A 19,321-nucleotide genomic window follows, 5' to 3' on the forward strand; every position below is an offset into this window, starting at 1 on the left:
GCAGCCTTATATCCCAGTCGCAACAGTGATCCCTCTTGTGGTTGGGACTGGTTGAGCTGCGGTTGTCCAATGCCAAACCCATTCCCCAGCACCAGCCATCAAAAACTCATTGATTTGTTTACAAGCAAAAGTGTAAAGTCCTGCTGAAATGTGCTTGATTTCACTTTGGATTCAGACAGTGATTTGCTGATTTGAGACGTGCTCCACTGGAGACTCCAGCGCAGTGATGATTAATGCTGAAATCTGGTTGATTTCACTTTGGATTCAGACAGTGATTTGCTGATTGTAGACTCCCTCCACCGGAGACTCCAGTGCAGTGGTGATTAATCCGTGTAAAATCCTGCTGAAATGTGGTTGATTTCACTAGGGATTCAGACAGTGATGATTAAACGGGACACCTGGTTTTTCTTTGACTTCAATATCAGGGGAGAGCGCGAACGCAGTCCCCCACTACCACAAATTATGCAGTCGAGATTCCCACATTTGGGGAATTCGCAGTGGTCAGCACAGTCGCAGTGCAATGACTGAGCCTCGCCCTGGGTGAACCACCTTCTTGATCATGGTATCTCCCCTGCCAGGTAAGTATGAGTTGGTGGTGACAGAGGCAGGGACGGTATTCCCAGTCACAGCATTTGTGGTGACGGTTCGCAGATGGCACCGTCCTCACAGATCGGTGAAGTTAAAATCAGTGATTTGAGACTTGCAAAACAAAGGCACTATTGATGAGTAAGCATAAGTCACTTGCCAAAAGCCTCAGTCTTAAAAACTATGTGGAGGTGAGACTTGTTTTACTCAAAGCAGAAATCATTTCCAACACCACACCACTGATTCAGGTTACCATTTCTTTTATTTTCCACAATTTAAAGGGTGCACCGTTCCCGGAGGTGCTGCAATACCGGGTCGATGCTTGGAGTGAACGGAGCAAGCCCCTTTTTCATCTCCCAGAGCTAAAAATCGGCTTAATATGTAGTCCTCGTATAGAGGACATATCAGATATTAAACTGATAAGAACAGATACTACACTTGATCTTAGCCAAAAGGCCGAGAAGCGATAACACCAAACTGTTTGTTTGCAGACCCAACGTACCAGCACATATCTCAATTGTCGCGGTGCGGTTCTTTCAACTGGGCGTAGCAGTCGCTTGCTACTTAACAACCCACTCCCCACGCTGCCCCCGTCCTCAAAAAAGCTAAAATCATTGATTTGTTTACAAGCAAAAGTGTAAACTCCTGCTGAAATCTGGTTGATTTCACTGTTGTTTCAGACACTAGAGACTCCAGTGATGATTAATCACTGTAAAGTCCTGCTGAAAATCTTGTTGATTTCACAATGGATTCAGACAGAGATTTGAGACTTGCTGCAAGGCTCCACTAGTGACTCCAGTGATGATTCATCTCTGCAAAGTCCTGCTGAAAATCTTGTTGATTTCACAATGGATTCAGACAGAGATTTGAGACTTGCTGCAAGGCTCCACTAGTGACTCCAGTGATGATTCCTGCTGAAAATCTTGTTGATTTCACATTGAATTCAGACAGTGATTTGCTGATTTGAGACGTGCTCCACCGGAGACTCCAGTAAAGTGACCATTAATCCCTGTAAAATCCTGCTGAAATCTGGTTGATTTCACTTTGGATTCAGACAGTGATTTGAGACTTGCTGCACTAGTGACTCCAGTGATAAGTAAACACAACTTTGTTTGTGCTCCATTGTCAGGAGCCTCTGTCCAACTACTTTTCTTTTCACACAAGTACATGAGGCTCAGCCAATTGGCAGAGCCTGCCAAAAATATGGTCAACTCATTGTTGTTCCTCTCCACGGAAGTCTTTAGTAAAAGGCGAAAGACTTATGCGTATTGAAGAGAAACCAAAGTCAGTTGCGGAATCAGGTGGCAGGCAGCCTTATATCCCAGTCGCAACAGTGATCCCTCTTGTGGTTGGGACTGGTTGAGCTGCGGTTGTCCAATGCCAAACCCATTCCCCAGCACCAGCCATCAAAAACTCATTGATTTGTTTACAAGCAAAAGTGTAAAGTCCTGCTGAAATGTGCTTGATTTCACTTTGGATTCAGACAGTGATTTGCTGATTTGAGACGTGCTCCACTGGAGACTCCAGCGCAGTGATGATTAATGCTGAAATGTGCTTGATCTCACTTTGGATTCAGACAGTGATTTGCTGATTGTAGACTCCCTCCACCGGAGACTCCAGTGCAGTGGTGATTAATCCGTGTAAAATCCTGCTGAAATGTGGTTGATTTCACTAGGGATTCAGACAGTGATGATTAAACGGGACACCTGGCTTTTCTTTGACTTCAATATCAGGGGAGAGCGCGAACGCAGTCCCCCACTACCACAAATTATGCAGTCGAGATTCCCACATTTGGGGAATTCGCAGTGGTCAGCACAGTCGCAGTGCAATGACTGAGCCTCGCCCTGGGTGAACCACCTTCTTGATCATGGTATCTCCCCTGCCAGGTAAGTATGAGTTGGTGGTGACAGAGGCAGGGACGGTATTCCCAGTCACAGCATTTGTGGTGACGGTTCGCAGATGGCACCGTCCTCACAGATCGGTGAAGTTAAAATCAGTGATTTGAGACTTGCAAAACAAAGGCACTATTGATGAGTAAGCATAAGTCACTTGCCAAAAGCCTCAGTCTTAAAAACTATGTGGAGGTGAGACTTGTTTTACTCAAAGCAGAAATAATTTCCAACACCACACCACTGATTCAGGTTACCATTTCTTTTATTTTCCACAATTTAAAGGGTGCACCGTTCCCGGAGGTGCTGCAATACCGGGTCGATGCTTGGAGTGAACGGAGCAAGCCCCTTTTTCATCTCCCAGAGCTAAAAATCGGCTTAATATGTAGTCCTCTTATAGAGGACATATCAGATATTAAACTGATAAGAACAGATACTACACTTGATCTTAGCCAAAAGGCCGAGAAGCGATAACACCAAACTGTTTGTTTGCAGACCCAACGTACCAGCACATATCTCAATTGTCGCGGTGCGGTTCTTTCAACTGGGCGTAGCAGTCGCTTGCTACTTAACAACCCACTCCCCACGCTGCCCCCGTCCTCAAAAAAGCTAAAATCATTGATTTGTTTACAAGCAAAAGTGTAAACTCCTGCTGAAATCTGGTTGATTTCACTGTTGTTTCAGACACTAGAGACTCCAGTGATGATTAATCACTGTAAAGTCCTGCTGAAAATCTTGTTGATTTCACAATGGATTCAGACAGAGATTTGAGACTTGCTGCAAGGCTCCACTAGTGACTCCAGTGATGATTCATCTCTGCAAAGTCCTGCTGAAAATCTTGTTGATTTCACAATGGATTCAGACAGAGATTTGAGACTTGCTGCAAGGCTCCACTAGTGACTCCAGTGATGATTCCTGCTGAAAATCTTGTTGATTTCACAATGAATTCAGACAGTGATTTGCTGATTTGAGACGTGCTCCACCGGAGACTCCAGTAAAGTGACCATTAATCCCTGTAAAATCCTGCTGAAATCTGGTTGATTTCACTTTGGATTCAGACAGTGATTTGAGACTTGCTGCACTAGTGACTCCAGTGATAAGTAAACACAACTTTGTTTGTGCTCCATTGTCAGGAGCCTCTGTCCAACTACTTTTCTTTTCACACAAGTACATGAGGCTCAGCCAATTGGCAGAGCCTGCCAAAAATATGGTCAACTCATTGTTGTTCCTCTCCACGGAAGTCTTTAGTAAAAGGCGAAAGACTTATGCGTATTGAAGAGAAACCAAAGTCAGTTGCGGAATCAGGTGGCAGGCAGCCTTATATCCCAGTCGCAACAGTGATCCCTCTTGTGGTTGGGACTGGTTGAGCTGCGGTTGTCCAATGCCAAACCCATTCCCCAGCACCAGCCATCAAAAACTCATTGATTTGTTTACAAGCAAATATGTAAAGTCCTGCTGAAATGTGCTTGATTTCACTTTGGATTCAGACAGTGATTTGCTGATTTGAGACGTGCTCCACTGGAGACTCCAGCGCAGTGATGATTAATGCTGAAATGTGCTTGATCTCACTTTGGATTCAGACAGTGATTTGCTGATTGTAGACTCCCTCCACCGGAGACTCCAGTGCAGTGGTGATTAATCCGTGTAAAATCCTGCTGAAATGTGGTTGATTTCACTAGGGATTCAGACAGTGATGATTAAACGGGACACCTGGCTTTTCTTTGACTTCAATATCAGGGGAGAGCGCGAACGCAGTCCCCCACTACCACAAATTATGCAGTCGAGATTCCCACATTTGGGGAATTCGCAGTGGTCAGCACAGTCACAGTGCAATGACTGAGCCTCGCCCTGGGTGAACCACCTTCTTGATCATGGTATCTCCCCTGCCAGGTAAGTATGAGTTGGTGGTGACAGAGGCAGGGACGGTATTCCCAGTCACAGCATTTGTGGTGACGGTTCGCAGATGGCACCGTCCTCACAGATCGGTGAAGTTAAAATCAGTGATTTGAGACTTGCAAAACAAAGGCACTATTGATGAGTAAGCATAAGTCACTTGCCAAAAGCCTCAGTCTTAAAAACTATGTGGAGGTGAGACTTGTTTTACTCAAAGCAGAAATCATTTCCAACACCACACCACTGATTCAGGTTACCATTTCTTTTATTTTCCACAATTTAAAGGGTGCACCGTTCCCGGAGGTGCTGCAATACCGGGTCGATGCTTGGAGTGAACGGAGCAAGCCCCTTTTTCATCTCCCAGAGCTAAAAATCGGCTTAATATGTAGTCCTCGTATAGAGGACATATCAGATATTAAACTGATAAGAACAGATACTACACTTGATCTTAGCCAAAAGGCCGAGAAGCGATAACACCAAACTGTTTGTTTGCAGACCCAACGTACCAGCACATATCTCAATTGTCGCGGTGCGGTTCTTTCAACTGGGCGTAGCAGTCGCTTGCTACTTAACAACCCACTCCCCACGCTGCCCCCGTCCTCAAAAAAGCTAAAATCATTGATTTGTTTACAAGCAAAAGTGTAAACTCCTGCTGAAATCTGGTTGATTTCACTGTTGTTTCAGACACTAGAGACTCCAGTGATGATTAATCACTGTAAAGTCCTGCTGAAAATCTTGTTGATTTCACAATGGATTCAGACAGAGATTTGAGACTTGCTGCAAGGCTCCACTAGTGACTCCAGTGATGATTCCTGCTGAAAATCTTGTTGATTTCACAATGAATTCAGACAGTGATTTGCTGATTTGAGACGTGCTCCACCGGAGACTCCAGTAAAGTGACCATTAATCCCTGTAAAATCCTGCTGAAATCTGGTTGATTTCACTTTGGATTCAGACAGTGATTTGAGACTTGCTGCACTAGTGACTCCAGTGATAAGTAAACACAACTTTGTTTGTGCTCCATTGTCAGGAGCCTCTGTCCAACTACTTTTCTTTTCACACAAGTACATGAGGCTCAGCCAATTGGCAGAGCCTGCCAAAAATATGGTCAACTCATTGTTGTTCCTCTCCACGGAAGTCTTTAGTAAAAGGCGAAAGACTTATGCGTATTGAAGAGAAACCAAAGTCAGTTGCGGAATCAGGTGGCAGGCAGCCTTATATCCCAGTCGCAACAGTGATCCCTCTTGTGGTTGGGACTGGTTGAGCTGCGGTTGTCCAATGCCAAACCCATTCCCCAGCACCAGCCATCAAAAACTCATTGATTTGTTTACAAGCAAAAGTGTAAAGTCCTGCTGAAATGTGCTTGATTTCACTTTGGATTCAGACAGTGATTTGCTGATTTGAGACGTGCTCCACTGGAGACTCCAGCGCAGTGATGATTAATGCTGAAATCTGGTTGATTTCACTTTGGATTCAGACAGTGATTTGCTGATTGTAGACTCCCTCCACCGGAGACTCCAGTGCAGTGGTGATTAATCCGTGTAAAATCCTGCTGAAATGTGGTTGATTTCACTAGGGATTCAGACAGTGATGATTAAACGGGACACCTGGTTTTTCTTTGACTTCAATATCAGGGGAGAGCGCGAACGCAGTCCCCCACTACCACAAATTATGCAGTCGAGATTCCCACATTTGGGGAATTCGCAGTGGTCAGCACAGTCGCAGTGCAATGACTGAGCCTCGCCCTGGGTGAACCACCTTCTTGATCATGGTATCTCCCCTGCCAGGTAAGTATGAGTTGGTGGTGACAGAGGCAGGGACGGTATTCCCAGTCACAGCATTTGTGGTGACGGTTCGCAGATGGCACCGTCCTCACAGATCGGTGAAGTTAAAATCAGGGATTTGAGACTTGCAAAACAAAGGCACTATTGATGAGTAAGCATAAGTCACTTGCCAAAAGCCTCAGTCTTAAAAACTATGTGGAGGTGAGACTTGTTTTACTCAAAGCAGAAATCATTTCCAACACCACACCACTGATTCAGGTTACCATTTCTTTTATTTTCCACAATTTAAAGGGTGCACCGTTCCCGGAGGTGCTGCAATACCGGGTCGATGCTTGGAGTGAACGGAGCAAGCCCCTTTTTCATCTCCCAGAGCTAAAAATCGGCTTAATATGTAGTCCTCGTATAGAGGACATATCAGATATTAAACTGATAAGAACAGATACTACACTTGATCTTAGCCAAAAGGCCGAGAAGCGATAACACCAAACTGTTTGTTTGCAGACCCAACGTACCAGCACATATCTCAATTGTCGCGGTGCGGTTCTTTCAACTGGGCGTAGCAGTCGCTTGCTACTTAACAACCCACTCCCCACGCTGCCCCCGTCCTCAAAAAAGCTAAAATCATTGATTTGTTTACAAGCAAAAGTGTAAACTCCTGCTGAAATCTGATTGATTTCACTGTTGTTTCAGACACTAGAGACTCCAGTGATGATTAATCACTGTAAAGTCCTGCTGAAAATCTTGTTGATTTCACAATGGATTCAGACAGAGATTTGAGACTTGCTGCAAGGCTCCACTAGTGACTCCAGTGATGATTCATCTCTGCAAAGTCCTGCTGAAAATCTTGTTGATTTCACAATGGATTCAGACAGAGATTTGAGACTTGCTGCAAGGCTCCACTAGTGACTCCAGTGATGATTCCTGCTGAAAATCTTGTTGATTTCACAATGAATTCAGACAGTGATTTGCTGATTTGAGACGTGCTCCACCGGAGACTCCAGTAAAGTGACCATTAATCCCTGTAAAATCCTGCTGAAATCTGGTTGATTTCACTTTGGATTCAGACAGTGATTTGAGACTTGCTGCACTAGTGACTCCAGTGATAAGTAAACACAACTTTGTTTGTGCTCCATTGTCAGGAGCCTCTGTCCAACTACTTTTCTTTTCACACAAGTACATGAGGCTCAGCCAATTGGCAGAGCCTGCCAAAAATATGGTCAACTCATTGTTCTTCCTCTCCACGGAAGTCTTTAGTAAAAGGCGAAAGACTTATGCGTATTGAAGAAAAACCAAAGTCAGTTGCGGAATCAGGTGGCAGGCAGCCTTATATCCCAGTCGCAACAGTGATCCCTCTTGTGGTTGGGACTGGTTGAGCTGCGGTTGTCCAATGCCAAACCCATTCCCCAGCACCAGCCATCAAAAACTCATTGATTTGTTTACAAGCAAAAGTGTAAAGTCCTGCTGAAATGTGCTTGATTTCACTTTGGATTCAGACAGTGATTTGCTGATTTGAGACGTGCTCCACTGGAGACTCCAGCGCAGTGATGATTAATGCTGAAATGTGCTTGATCTCACTTTGGATTCAGACAGTGATTTGCTGATTGTAGACTCCCTCCACCGGAGACTCCAGTGCAGTGGTGATTAATCCGTGTAAAATCCTGCTGAAATGTGGTTGATTTCACTAGGGATTCAGACAGTGATGATTAAACGGGACACCTGGTTTTTCTTTGACTTCAATATCAGGGGAGAGCGCGAACGCAGTCCCCCACTACCACAAATTATGCAGTCGAGATTCCCACATTTGGGGAATTCGCAGTGGTCAGCACAGTCGCAGTGCAATGACTGAGCCTCGCCCTGGGTGAACCACCTTCTTGATCATGGTATCTCCCCTGCCAGGTAAGTATGAGTTGGTGGTGACAGAGGCAGGGACGGTATTCCCAGTCACAGCATTTGTGGTGACGGTTCGCAGATGGCACCGTCCTCACAGATCGGTGAAGTTAAAATCAGTGATTTGAGACTTGCAAAACAAAGGCACTATTGATGAGTAAGCCAAAAGCCGCAGTCTTAAAAACTATGTGGAGGTGAGACTTGTTTTACTCAAAGCAGAAATCATTTCCAACACCACACCACTGATTCAGGTTACCATTTCTTTTATTTTCCACAATTTAAAGGGTGCACCGTTCCCGGAGGTGCTGCAATACCGGGTCGATGCTTGGAGTGAACGGAGCAAGCCCCTTTTTCATCTCCCAGAGCTAAAAATCGGCTTAATATGTAGTCCTCGTATAGAGGACATATCAGATATTAAACTGATAAGAACAGATACTACACTTGATCTTAGCCAAAAGGCCGAGAAGCGATAACACCAAACTGTTTGTTTGCAGACCCAACGTACCAGCACATATCTCAATTGTCGCGGTGCGGTTCTTTCAACTGGGCGTAGCAGTCGCTTGCTACTTAACAACCCACTCCCCATGCTGCCCCCGTCCTCAAAAAAGCTAAAATCATTGATTTGTTTACAAGCAAAAGTGTAAACTCCTGCTGAAATCTGGTTGATTTCACTGTTGTTTCAGACACTAGAGACTCCAGTGATGATTAATCACTGTAAAGTCCTGCTGAAAATCTTGTTGATTTCACAATGGATTCAGACAGAGATTTGAGACTTGCTGCAAGGCTCCACTAGTGACTCCAGTGATGATTCATCTCTGCAAAGTCCTGCTGAAAATCTTGTTGATTTCACAATGGATTCAGACAGAGATTTGAGACTTGCTGCAAGGCTCCACTAGTGACTCCAGTGATGATTCCTGCTGAAAATCTTGTTGATTTCACAATGAATTCAGACAGTGATTTGCTGATTTGAGACGTGCTCCACCGGAGACTCCAGTAAAGTGACCATTAATCCCTGTAAAATCCTGCTGAAATCTGGTTGATTTCACTTTGGATTCAGACAGTGATTTGAGACTTGCTGCACTAGTGACTCCAGTGATAAGTAAACACAACTTTGTTTGTGCTCCATTGTCAGGAGCCTCTGTCCAACTACTTTTCTTTTCACACAAGTACATGAGGCTCAGCCAATTGGCAGAGCCTGCCAAAAATATGGTCAACTCATTGTTGTTCCTCTCCACGGAAGTCTTTAGTAAAAGGCGAAAGACTTATGCGTATTGAAGAAAAACCAAAGTCAGTTGCGGAATCAGGTGGCAGGCAGCCTTATATCCCAGTCGCAACAGTGATCCCTCTTGTGGTTGGGACTGGTTGAGCTGCGGTTGTCCAATGCCAAACCCATTCCCCAGCACCAGCCATCAAAAACTCATTGATTTGTTTACAAGCAAAAGTGTAAAGTCCTGCTGAAATGTGCTTGATTTCACTTTGGATTCAGACAGTGATTTGCTGATTTGAGACGTGCTCCACTGGAGACTCCAGCGCAGTGATGATTAATGCTGAAATCTGGTTGATTTCACTTTGGATTCAGACAGTGATTTGCTGATTGTAGACTCCCTCCACCGGAGACTCCAGTGCAGTGGTGATTAATCCGTGTAAAATCCTGCTGAAATGTGGTTGATTTCACTAGGGATTCAGACAGTGATGATTAAACGGGACACCTGGTTTTTCTTTGACTTCAATATCAGGGGAGAGCGCGAACGCAGTCCCCCACTACCACAAATTATGCAGTCGAGATTCCCACATTTGGGGAATTCGCAGTGGTCAGCACAGTCGCAGTGCAATGACTGAGCCTCGCCCTGGGTGAACCACCTTCTTGATCATGGTATCTCCCCTGCCAGGTAAGTATGAGTTGGTGGTGACAGAGGCAGGGACGGTATTCCCAGTCACAGCATTTGTGGTGACGGTTCGCAGATGGCACCGTCCTCACAGATCGGTGAAGTTAAAATCAGTGATTTGAGACTTGCAAAACAAAGGCACTATTGATGAGTAAGCATAAGTCACTTGCCAAAAGCCTCAGTCTTAAAAACTATGTGGAGGTGAGACTTGTTTTACTCAAAGCAGAAATCATTTCCAACACCACACCACTGATTCAGGTTACCATTTCTTTTATTTTCCACAATTTAAAGGGTGCACCGTTCCCGGAGGTGCTGCAATACCGGGTCGATGCTTGGAGTGAACGGAGCAAGCCCCTTTTTCATCTCCCAGAGCTAAAAATCAGCTTAATATGTAGTCCTCGTATAGAGGACATATCAGATATTAAACTGATAAGAACAGATACTACACTTGATCTTAGCCAAAAGGCCGAGAAGCGATAACACCAAACTGTTTGTTTGCAGACCCAACGTACCAGCACATATCTCAATTGTCGCGGTGCGGTTCTTTCAACTGGGCGTAGCAGTCGCTTGCTACTTAACAACCCACTCCCCACGCTGCCCCCGTCCTCAAAAAAGCTAAAATCATTGATTTGTTTACAAGCAAAAGTGTAAACTCCTGCTGAAATCTGGTTGATTTCACTGTTGTTTCAGACACTAGAGACTCCAGTGATGATTAATCACTGTAAAGTCCTGCTGAAAATCTTGTTGATTTCACAATGGATTCAGACAGAGATTTGAGACTTGCTGCAAGGCTCCACTAGTGACTCCAGTGATGATTCCTGCTGAAAATCTTGTTGATTTCACAATGAATTCAGACAGTGATTTGCTGATTTGAGACGTGCTCCACCGGAGACTCCAGTAAAGTGACCATTAATCCCTGTAAAATCCTGCTGAAATCTGGTTGATTTCACTTTGGATTCAGACAGTGATTTGAGACTTGCTGCACTAGTGACTCCAGTGATAAGTAAACACAACTTTGTTTGTGCTCCATTGTCAGGAGCCTCTGTCCAACTACTTTTCTTTTCACACAAGTACATGAGGCTCAGCCAATTGGCAGAGCCTGCCAAAAATATGGTCAACTCATTGTTGTTCCTCTCCACGGAAGTCTTTAGTAAAAGGCGAAAGACTTATGCGTATTGAAGAGAAACCAAAGTCAGTTGCGGAATCAGGTGGCAGGCAGCCTTATATCCCAGTCGCAACAGTGATCCCTCTTGTGGTTGGGACTGGTTGAGCTGCGGTTGTCCAATGCCAAACCCATTCCCCAGCACCAGCCATCAAAAACTCATTGATTTGTTTACAAGCAAAAGTGTAAAGTCCTGCTGAAATGTGCTTGATTTCACTTTGGATTCAGACAGTGATTTGCTGATTTGAGACGTGCTCCACTGGAGACTCCAGCGCAGTGATGATTAATGCTGAAATCTGGTTGATTTCACTTTGGATTCAGACAGTGATTTGCTGATTGTAGACTCCCTCCACCGGAGACTCCAGTGCAGTGGTGATTAATCCGTGTAAAATCCTGCTGAAATGTGGTTGATTTCACTAGGGATTCAGACAGTGATGATTAAACGGGACACCTGGTTTTTCTTTGACTTCAATATCAGGGGAGAGCGCGAACGCAGTCCCCCACTACCACAAATTATGCAGTCGAGATTCCCACATTTGGGGAATTCGCAGTGGTCAGCACAGTCGCAGTGCAATGACTGAGCCTCGCCCTGGGTGAACCACCTTCTTGATCATGGTATCTCCCCTGCCAGGTAAGTATGAGTTGGTGGTGACAGAGGCAGGGACGGTATTCCCAGTCACAGCATTTGTGGTGACGGTTCGCAGATGGCACCGTCCTCACAGATCGGTGAAGTTAAAATCAGTGATTTGAGACTTGCAAAACAAAGGCACTATTGATGAGTAAGCATAAGTCACTTGCCAAAAGCCTCAGTCTTAAAAACTATGTGGAGGTGAGACTTGTTTTACTCAAAGCAGAAATCATTTCCAACACCACACCACTGATTCAGGTTACCATTTCTTTTATTTTCCACAATTTAAAGGGTGCACCGTTCCCGGAGGTGCTGCAATACCGGGCCGATGCTTGGAGTGAACGGAGCAAGCCCCTTTTTCATCTCCCAGAGCTAAAAATCGGCTTAATATGTAGTCCTCGTATAGAGGACATATCAGATATTAAACTGATAAGAACAGATACTACACTTGATCTTAGCCAAAAGGCCGAGAAGCGATAACACCAAACTGTTTGTTTGCAGACCCAACGTACCAGCACATATCTCAATTGTCGCGGTGCGGTTCTTTCAACTGGGCGTAGCAGTCGCTTGCTACTTAACAACCCACTCCCCACGCTGCCCCCGTCCTCAAAAAAGCTAAAATCATTGATTTGTTTACAAGCAAAAGTGTAAACTCCTGCTGAAATCTGGTTGATTTCACTGTTGTTTCAGACACTAGAGACTCCAGTGATGATTAATCACTGTAAAGTCCTGCTGAAAATCTTGTTGATTTCACAATGGATTCAGACAGAGATTTGAGACTTGCTGCAAGGCTCCACTAGTGACTCCAGTGATGATTCCTGCTGAAAATCTTGTTGATTTCACAATGAATTCAGACAGTGATTTGCTGATTTGAGACGTGCTCCACCGGAGACTCCAGTAAAGTGACCATTAATCCCTGTAAAATCCTGCTGAAATCTGGTTGATTTCACTTTGGATTCAGACAGTGATTTGAGACTTGCTGCACTAGTGACTCCAGTGATAAGTAAACACAACTTTGTTTGTGCTCCATTGTCAGGAGCCTCTGTCCAACTACTTTTCTTTTCACACAAGTACATGAGGCTCAGCCAATTGGCAGAGCCTGCCAAAAATATGGTCAACTCATTGTTGTTCCTCTCCACGGAAGTCTTTAGTAAAAGGCGAAAGACTTATGCGTATTGAAGAGAAACCAAAGTCAGTTGCGGAATCAGGTGGCAGGCAGCCTTATATCCCAGTCGCAACAGTGATCCCTCTTGTGGTTGGGACTGGTTGAGCTGCGGTTGTCCAATGCCAAACCCATTCCCCAGCACCAGCCATCAAAAACTCATTGATTTGTTTACAAGCAAAAGTGTAAAGTCCTGCTGAAATGTGCTTGATTTCACTTTGGATTCAGACAGTGATTTGCTGATTTGAGACGTGCTCCACTGGAGACTCCAGCGCAGTGATGATTAATGCTGAAATCTGGTTGATTTCACTTTGGATTCAGACAGTGATTTGCTGATTGTAGACTCCCTCCACCGGAGACTCCAGTGCAGTGGTGATTAATCCGTGTAAAATCCTGCTGAAATGTGGTTGATTTCACTAGGGATTCAGACAGTGATGATTAAACGGGACACCTGGTTTTTCTTTGACTTCAATATCAGGGGAGAGCGCGAACGCAGTCCCCCACTACCACAAATTATGCAGTCGAGATTCCCACATTTGGGGAATTCGCAGTGGTCAGCACAGTCGCAGTGCAATGACTGAGCCTCGCCCTGGGTGAACCACCTTCTTGATCATGGTATCTCCCCTGCCAGGTAAGTATGAGTTGGTGGTGACAGAGGCAGGGACGGTATTCCCAGTCACAGCATTTGTGGTGACGGTTCGCAGATGGCACCGTCCTCACAGATCGGTGAAGTTAAAATCAGTGATTTGAGACTTGCAAAACAAAGGCACTATTGATGAGTAAGCATAAGTCACTTGCCAAAAGCCTCAGTCTTAAAAACTATGTGGAGGTGAGACTTGTTTTACTCAAAGCAGAAATCATTTCCAACACCACACCACTGATTCAGGTTACCATTTCTTTTATTTTCCACAATTTAAAGGGTGCACCGTTCCCGGAGGTGCTGCAATACCGGGTCGATGCTTGGAGTGAACGGAGCAAGCCCCTTTTTCATCTCCCAGAGCTAAAAATCGGCTTAATATGTAGTCCTCGTATAGAGGACATATCAGATATTAAACTGATAAGAACAGATACTACACTTGATCTTAGCCAAAAGGCCGAGAAGCGATAACACCAAACTGTTTGTTTGCAGACCCAACGTACCAGCACATATCTCAATTGTCGCGGTGCGGTTCTTTCAACTGGGCGTAGCAGTCGCTTGCTACTTAACAACCCACTCCCCACGCTGCCCCCGTCCTCAAAAAAGCTAAAATCATTGATTTGTTTACAAGCAAAAGTGTAAACTCCTGCTGAAATCTGGTTGATTTCACTGTTGTTTCAGACACTAGAGACTCCAGTGATGATTAATCACTGTAAAGTCCTGCTGAAAATCTTGTTGATTTCACAATGGATTCAGACAGAGATTTGAGACTTGCTGCAAGGCTCCACTAGTGACTCCAGTGATGATTCCTGCTGAAAATCTTGTTGATTTCACAATGAATTCAGACAGTGATTTGCTGATTTGAGACGTGCTCCACCGGAGACTCCAGTAAAGTGACCATTAATCCCTGTAAAATCCTGCTGAAATCTGGTTGATTTCACTTTGGATTCAGACAGTGATTTGAGACTTGCTGCACTAGTGACTCCAGTGATAAGTAAACACAACTTTGTTTGTGCTCCATTGTCAGGAGCCTCTGTCCGACTACTTTTCTTTTCACACAAGTACATGAGGCTCAGCCAATTGGCAGAGCCTGCCAAAAATATGGTCAACTCATTGTTGTTCCTCTCCACGGAAGTCTTTAGTAAAAGGCGAAAGACTTATGCGTATTGAAGAGAAACCAAAGTCAGTTGCGGAATCAGGTGGCAGGCAGCCTTATATCCCAGTCGCAACAGTGATCCCTCTTGTGGTTGGGACTGGTTGAGCTGCGGTTGTCCAATGCCAAACCCATTCCCCAGCACCAGCCATCAAAAACTCATTGATTTGTTTACAAGCAAAAGTGTAAAGTCCTGCTGAAATGTGCTTGATTTCACTTTGGATTCAGACAGTGATTTGCTGATTTGAGACGTGCTCCACTGGAGACTCCAGCGCAGTGATGATTAATGCTGAAATCTGGTTGATTTCACTTTGGATTCAGACAGTGATTTGCTGATTGTAGACTCCCTCCACCGGAGACTCCAGTGCAGTGGTGATTAATCCGTGTAAAATCCTGCTGAAATGTGGTTGATTTCACTAGGGATTCAGACAGTGATGATTAAACGGGACACCTGGTTTTTCTTTGACTTCAATATCAGGGGAGAGCGCGAACGCAGTCCCCCACTACCACAAATTATGCAGTCGAGATTCCCACATTTGGGGAATTCGCAGTGGTCAGCACAGTCGCAGTGCAATGACTGAGCCTCGCCCTGGGTGAACCACCTTCTTGATCATGGTATCTCCCCTGCCAGGTAAGTATGAGTTGGTGGTGACAGAGGCAGGGACGGTATTCCCAGTCACAGCATTTGTGGTGACGGTTCGCAGATGGCACCGTCCTCACAGATCGGTGAAGTTAAAATCAGTGATTTGAGACTTGCAAAACAAAGGCACTATTGATGAGTAAGCATAAGTCACTTGCCAAAAGCCTCAGTCTTAAAAACTATGTGGAGGTGAGACTTGTTTTACTCAAAGCAGAAATCATTTCCAACACCACACCACTGATTCAGGTTACCATTTCTTTTATTTTCCACAATTTAAAGGGTGCACCGTTCCCGGAGGTGCTGCAATACCGGGTCGATGCTTGGAGTGAACGGAGCAAGCCCCTTTTTCATCTCCCAGAGCTAAAAATCGGCTTAATATGTAGTCCTCGTATAGAGGACATATCAGATATTAAACTGATAAGAACAGATACTACACTTGATCTTAGCCAAAAGGCCGAGAAGCGATAACACCAAACTGTTTGTTTGCAGACCCAACGTACCAGCACATATCTCAATTGTCGCGGTGCGGTTCTTTCAACTGGGCGTAGCAGTCGCTTGCTACTTAACAACCCACTCCCCACGCTGCCCCCGTCCTCAAAAAAGCTAAAATCATTGATTTGTTTACAAGCAAAAGTGTAAACTCCTGCTGAAATCTGGTTGATTTCACTTTGGATTCAGACAGTGATTTGAGACTTGCTGCACTAGTGACTCCAGTGATAAGTAAACACAACTTTGTTTGTGCTCCATTGTCAGGAGCCTCTGTCCAACTACTTTTCTTTTCACACAAGTACATGAGGCTCAGCCAATTGGCAGAGCCTGCCAAAAATATGGTCAACTCATTGTTGTTCCTCTCCACGGAAGTCTTTAGTAAAAGGCGAAAGACTTATGCGTATTGAAGAGAAACCAAAGTCAGTTGCGGAATCAGGTGGCAGGCAGCCTTATATCCCAGTCGCAACAGTGATCCCTCTTGTGGTTGGGACTGGTTGAGCTGCGGTTGTCCAATGCCAAACCCATTCCCCAGCACCAGCCATCAAAAACTCATTGATTTGTTTACAAGCAAAAGTGTAAAGTCCTGCTGAAATGTGCTTGATTTCACTTTGGATTCAGACAGTGATTTGCTGATTTGAGACGTGCTCCACTGGAGACTCCAGCGCAGTGATGATTAATGCTGAAATCTGGTTGATTTCACTTTGGATTCAGACAGTGATTTGCTGATTGTAGACTCCCTCCACCGGAGACTCCAGTGCAGTGGTGATTAATCCGTGTAAAATCCTGCTGAAATGTGGTTGATTTCACTAGGGATTCAGACAGTGATGATTAAACGGGACACCTGGTTTTTCTTTGACTTCAATATCAGGGGAGAGCGCGAACGCAGTCCCCCACTACCACAAATTATGCAGTCGAGATTCCCACATTTGGGGAATTCGCAGTGGTCAGCACAGTCGCAGTGCAATGACTGAGCCTCGCCCTGGGTGAACCACCTTCTTGATCATGGTATCTCCCCTGCCAGGTAAGTATGAGTTGGTGGTGACAGAGGCAGGGACGGTATTCCCAGTCACAGCATTTGTGGTGACGGTTCGCAGATGGCACCGTCCTCACAGATCGGTGAAGTTAAAATCAGTGATTTGAGACTTGCAAAACAAAGGCACTATTGATGAGTAAGCATAAGTCACTTGCCAAAAGCCTCAGTCTTAAAAACTATGTGGAGGTGAGACTTGTTTTACTCAAAGCAGAAATCATTTCCAACACCACACCACTGATTCAGGTTACCATTTCTTTTATTTTCCACAATTTAAAGGGTGCACCGTTCCCGGAGGTGCTGCAATACCGGGTCGATGCTTGGAGTGAACGGAGCAAGCCCCTTTTTCATCTCCCAGAGCTAAAAATCGGCTTAATATGTAGTCCTCGTATAGAGGACATATCAGATATTAAACTGATAAGAACAGATACTACACTTGATCTTAGCCAAAAGGCCGAGAAGCGATAACACCAAACTGTTTGTTTGCAGACCCAACGTACCAGCACATATCTCAATTGTCGCGGTGCGGTTCTTTCAACTGGGCGTAGCAGTCGCTTGCTACTTAACAACCCACTCCCCACGCTGCCCCCGTCCTCAAAAAAGCTAAAATCATTGATTTGTTTACAAGCAAAAGTGTAAACTCCTGCTGAAATCTGGTTGATTTCACTGTTGTTTCAGACACTAGAGACTCCAGTGATGATTAATCACTGTAAAGTCCTGCTGAAAATCTTGTTGATTTCACAATGGATTCAGACAGAGATTTGAGACTTGCTGCAAGGCTCCACTAGTGACTCCAGTGATGATTCCTGCTGAAAATCTTGTTGATTTCACAATGAATTCAGACAGTGATTTGCTGATTTGAGACGTGCTCCACCGGAGACTCCAGTAAAGTGACCATTAATCCCTGTAAAATCCTGCTGAAATCTGGTTGATTTCACTTTGGATTCAGACAGTGATTTGAGACTTGCTGCACTAGTGACTCCAGTGATAAGTAAACACAACTTTGTTTGTGCTCCATTGTCAGGAGCCTCTGTCCGACTACTTTTCTTTTCACACAAGTACATGAGGCTCAGCCAATTGGCAGAGCCTGCCAAAAATATGGTCAACTCATTGTTGTTCCTCTCCACGGAAGTCTTTAGTAAAAGGCGAAAGACTTATGCGTATTGAAGAGAAACCAAAGTCAGTTGCGGAATCAGGTGGCAGGCAGCCTTATATCCCAGTCGCAACAGTGATCCCTCTTGTGGTTGGGACTGGTTGAGCTGCGGTTGTCCAATGCCAAACCCATTCCCCAGCACCAGCCATCAAAAACTCATTGATTTGTTTACAAGCAAAAGTGTAAAGTCCTGCTGAAATGTGCTTGATTTCACTTTGGATTCAGACAGTGATTTGCTGATTTGAGACGTGCTCCACTGGAGACTCCAGCGCAGTGATGATTAATGCTGAAATCTGGTTGATTTCACTTTGGATTCAGACAGTGATTTGCTGATTGTAGACTCCCTCCACCGGAGACTCCAGTGCAGTGGTGATTAATCCGTGTAAAATCCTGCTGAAATGTGGTTGATTTCACTAGGGATTCAGACAGTGATGATTAAACGGGACACCTGGTTTTTCTTTGACTTCAATATCAGGGGAGAGCGCGAACGCAGTCCCCCACTACCACAAATTATGCAGTCGAGATTCCCACATTTGGGGAATTCGCAGTGGTCAGCACAGTCGCAGTGCAATGACTGAGCCTCGCCCTGGGTGAACCACCTTCTTGATCATGGTATCTCCCCTGCCAGGTAAGTATGAGTTGGTGGTGACAGAGGCAGGGACGGTATTCCCAGTCACAGCATTTGTGGTGACGGTTCGCAGATGGCACCGTCCTCACAGATCGGTGAAGTTAAAATCAGTGATTTGAGACTTGCAAAACAAAGGCACTATTGATGAGTAAGCATAAGTCACTTGCCAAAAGCCTCAGTCTTAAAAACTATGTGGAGGTGAGACTTGTTTTACTCAAAGCAGAAATCATTTCCAACACCACACCACTGATTCAGGTTACCATTTCTTTTATTTTCCACAATTTAAAGGGTGCACCGTTCCCGGAGGTGCTGCAATACCGGGTCGATGCTTGGAGTGAACGGAGCAAGCCCCTTTTTCATCTCCCAGAGCTAAAAATCGGCTTAATATGTAGTCCTCGTATAGAGGACATATCAGATATTAAACTGATAAGAACAGATACTACACTTGATCTTAGCCAAAAGGCCGAGAAGCGATAACACCAAACTGTTTGTTTGCAGACCCAACGTACCAGCACATATCTCAATTGTCGCGGTGCGGTTCTTTCAACTGGGCGTAGCAGTCGCTTGCTACTTAACAACCCACTCCCCACGCTGCCCCCGTCCTCAAAAAAGCTAAAATCATTGATTTGTTTACAAGCAAAAGTGTAAACTCCTGCTGAAATCTGGTTGATTTCACTGTTGTTTCAGACACTAGAGACTCCAGTGATGATTAATC

The 19,321-nt window shown here is 44.9% G+C and overlaps 32 non-coding genes across 32 annotated transcripts; all 32 read right to left on the bottom strand.

Moving 5' to 3' along the window:
- Positions 1-422: 422 nt before the first annotated feature.
- LOC144386726 (U1 spliceosomal RNA) lies at positions 423-586 on the bottom strand. Its single transcript, XR_013452439.1, has one exon. It is a non-coding gene; the product is annotated as a U1 spliceosomal RNA (small nuclear RNA).
- Positions 587-862: 276 nt separating this feature from the next.
- LOC144386521 (U2 spliceosomal RNA) lies at positions 863-1,053 on the bottom strand. The gene has a single exon (XR_013452237.1). It is a non-coding gene; the product is annotated as a U2 spliceosomal RNA (small nuclear RNA).
- Positions 1,054-1,758: 705 nt separating this feature from the next.
- On the bottom strand, positions 1,759-1,873 carry LOC144386670 (U5 spliceosomal RNA). Its single transcript, XR_013452383.1, has one exon. It is a non-coding gene; the product is annotated as a U5 spliceosomal RNA (small nuclear RNA).
- Positions 1,874-2,315: 442 nt separating this feature from the next.
- LOC144386727 (U1 spliceosomal RNA) lies at positions 2,316-2,479 on the bottom strand. The gene has a single exon (XR_013452440.1). It is a non-coding gene; the product is annotated as a U1 spliceosomal RNA (small nuclear RNA).
- A 276-nt stretch (positions 2,480-2,755) lies between these two features.
- Positions 2,756-2,946, bottom strand: LOC144386483 (U2 spliceosomal RNA). The gene has a single exon (XR_013452199.1). It is a non-coding gene; the product is annotated as a U2 spliceosomal RNA (small nuclear RNA).
- A 705-nt stretch (positions 2,947-3,651) lies between these two features.
- Positions 3,652-3,766, bottom strand: LOC144386671 (U5 spliceosomal RNA). Its single transcript, XR_013452384.1, has one exon. It is a non-coding gene; the product is annotated as a U5 spliceosomal RNA (small nuclear RNA).
- A 442-nt stretch (positions 3,767-4,208) lies between these two features.
- Positions 4,209-4,372, bottom strand: LOC144386452 (U1 spliceosomal RNA). The gene has a single exon (XR_013452168.1). It is a non-coding gene; the product is annotated as a U1 spliceosomal RNA (small nuclear RNA).
- Positions 4,373-4,648: 276 nt separating this feature from the next.
- Positions 4,649-4,839, bottom strand: LOC144386522 (U2 spliceosomal RNA). Its single transcript, XR_013452238.1, has one exon. It is a non-coding gene; the product is annotated as a U2 spliceosomal RNA (small nuclear RNA).
- Positions 4,840-5,441: 602 nt separating this feature from the next.
- On the bottom strand, positions 5,442-5,556 carry LOC144386672 (U5 spliceosomal RNA). Its single transcript, XR_013452385.1, has one exon. It is a non-coding gene; the product is annotated as a U5 spliceosomal RNA (small nuclear RNA).
- A 442-nt stretch (positions 5,557-5,998) lies between these two features.
- LOC144386728 (U1 spliceosomal RNA) lies at positions 5,999-6,162 on the bottom strand. The gene has a single exon (XR_013452441.1). It is a non-coding gene; the product is annotated as a U1 spliceosomal RNA (small nuclear RNA).
- Positions 6,163-6,438: 276 nt separating this feature from the next.
- LOC144386523 (U2 spliceosomal RNA) lies at positions 6,439-6,629 on the bottom strand. Its single transcript, XR_013452239.1, has one exon. It is a non-coding gene; the product is annotated as a U2 spliceosomal RNA (small nuclear RNA).
- Positions 6,630-7,334: 705 nt separating this feature from the next.
- On the bottom strand, positions 7,335-7,449 carry LOC144386723 (U5 spliceosomal RNA). The gene has a single exon (XR_013452436.1). It is a non-coding gene; the product is annotated as a U5 spliceosomal RNA (small nuclear RNA).
- Positions 7,450-7,891: 442 nt separating this feature from the next.
- On the bottom strand, positions 7,892-8,055 carry LOC144386729 (U1 spliceosomal RNA). Its single transcript, XR_013452442.1, has one exon. It is a non-coding gene; the product is annotated as a U1 spliceosomal RNA (small nuclear RNA).
- A 263-nt stretch (positions 8,056-8,318) lies between these two features.
- On the bottom strand, positions 8,319-8,509 carry LOC144386524 (U2 spliceosomal RNA). The gene has a single exon (XR_013452240.1). It is a non-coding gene; the product is annotated as a U2 spliceosomal RNA (small nuclear RNA).
- Positions 8,510-9,214: 705 nt separating this feature from the next.
- On the bottom strand, positions 9,215-9,329 carry LOC144386720 (U5 spliceosomal RNA). Its single transcript, XR_013452433.1, has one exon. It is a non-coding gene; the product is annotated as a U5 spliceosomal RNA (small nuclear RNA).
- Positions 9,330-9,771: 442 nt separating this feature from the next.
- On the bottom strand, positions 9,772-9,935 carry LOC144386730 (U1 spliceosomal RNA). The gene has a single exon (XR_013452443.1). It is a non-coding gene; the product is annotated as a U1 spliceosomal RNA (small nuclear RNA).
- Positions 9,936-10,211: 276 nt separating this feature from the next.
- Positions 10,212-10,402, bottom strand: LOC144386484 (U2 spliceosomal RNA). Its single transcript, XR_013452200.1, has one exon. It is a non-coding gene; the product is annotated as a U2 spliceosomal RNA (small nuclear RNA).
- A 602-nt stretch (positions 10,403-11,004) lies between these two features.
- On the bottom strand, positions 11,005-11,119 carry LOC144386673 (U5 spliceosomal RNA). The gene has a single exon (XR_013452386.1). It is a non-coding gene; the product is annotated as a U5 spliceosomal RNA (small nuclear RNA).
- A 442-nt stretch (positions 11,120-11,561) lies between these two features.
- Positions 11,562-11,725, bottom strand: LOC144386731 (U1 spliceosomal RNA). The gene has a single exon (XR_013452444.1). It is a non-coding gene; the product is annotated as a U1 spliceosomal RNA (small nuclear RNA).
- Positions 11,726-12,001: 276 nt separating this feature from the next.
- LOC144386563 (U2 spliceosomal RNA) lies at positions 12,002-12,192 on the bottom strand. The gene has a single exon (XR_013452279.1). It is a non-coding gene; the product is annotated as a U2 spliceosomal RNA (small nuclear RNA).
- A 602-nt stretch (positions 12,193-12,794) lies between these two features.
- Positions 12,795-12,909, bottom strand: LOC144386676 (U5 spliceosomal RNA). The gene has a single exon (XR_013452388.1). It is a non-coding gene; the product is annotated as a U5 spliceosomal RNA (small nuclear RNA).
- Positions 12,910-13,351: 442 nt separating this feature from the next.
- LOC144386732 (U1 spliceosomal RNA) lies at positions 13,352-13,515 on the bottom strand. The gene has a single exon (XR_013452445.1). It is a non-coding gene; the product is annotated as a U1 spliceosomal RNA (small nuclear RNA).
- Positions 13,516-13,791: 276 nt separating this feature from the next.
- Positions 13,792-13,982, bottom strand: LOC144386525 (U2 spliceosomal RNA). The gene has a single exon (XR_013452241.1). It is a non-coding gene; the product is annotated as a U2 spliceosomal RNA (small nuclear RNA).
- Positions 13,983-14,584: 602 nt separating this feature from the next.
- Positions 14,585-14,699, bottom strand: LOC144386677 (U5 spliceosomal RNA). Its single transcript, XR_013452389.1, has one exon. It is a non-coding gene; the product is annotated as a U5 spliceosomal RNA (small nuclear RNA).
- A 442-nt stretch (positions 14,700-15,141) lies between these two features.
- LOC144386733 (U1 spliceosomal RNA) lies at positions 15,142-15,305 on the bottom strand. The gene has a single exon (XR_013452446.1). It is a non-coding gene; the product is annotated as a U1 spliceosomal RNA (small nuclear RNA).
- A 276-nt stretch (positions 15,306-15,581) lies between these two features.
- LOC144386527 (U2 spliceosomal RNA) lies at positions 15,582-15,772 on the bottom strand. The gene has a single exon (XR_013452243.1). It is a non-coding gene; the product is annotated as a U2 spliceosomal RNA (small nuclear RNA).
- A 331-nt stretch (positions 15,773-16,103) lies between these two features.
- LOC144386678 (U5 spliceosomal RNA) lies at positions 16,104-16,218 on the bottom strand. Its single transcript, XR_013452390.1, has one exon. It is a non-coding gene; the product is annotated as a U5 spliceosomal RNA (small nuclear RNA).
- Positions 16,219-16,660: 442 nt separating this feature from the next.
- LOC144386734 (U1 spliceosomal RNA) lies at positions 16,661-16,824 on the bottom strand. Its single transcript, XR_013452447.1, has one exon. It is a non-coding gene; the product is annotated as a U1 spliceosomal RNA (small nuclear RNA).
- A 276-nt stretch (positions 16,825-17,100) lies between these two features.
- LOC144386528 (U2 spliceosomal RNA) lies at positions 17,101-17,291 on the bottom strand. Its single transcript, XR_013452244.1, has one exon. It is a non-coding gene; the product is annotated as a U2 spliceosomal RNA (small nuclear RNA).
- Positions 17,292-17,893: 602 nt separating this feature from the next.
- LOC144386679 (U5 spliceosomal RNA) lies at positions 17,894-18,008 on the bottom strand. The gene has a single exon (XR_013452391.1). It is a non-coding gene; the product is annotated as a U5 spliceosomal RNA (small nuclear RNA).
- Positions 18,009-18,450: 442 nt separating this feature from the next.
- LOC144386735 (U1 spliceosomal RNA) lies at positions 18,451-18,614 on the bottom strand. The gene has a single exon (XR_013452448.1). It is a non-coding gene; the product is annotated as a U1 spliceosomal RNA (small nuclear RNA).
- A 276-nt stretch (positions 18,615-18,890) lies between these two features.
- On the bottom strand, positions 18,891-19,081 carry LOC144386529 (U2 spliceosomal RNA). Its single transcript, XR_013452245.1, has one exon. It is a non-coding gene; the product is annotated as a U2 spliceosomal RNA (small nuclear RNA).
- Positions 19,082-19,321: the final 240 nt, after the last annotated feature.

The sequence above is a fragment of the Gasterosteus aculeatus genome, chromosome 13 (assembly GCF_964276395.1).
Source record: "Gasterosteus aculeatus chromosome 13, fGasAcu3.hap1.1, whole genome shotgun sequence".
NCBI classification, from domain to species: Eukaryota; Metazoa; Chordata; class Actinopteri; order Perciformes; family Gasterosteidae; genus Gasterosteus; species Gasterosteus aculeatus.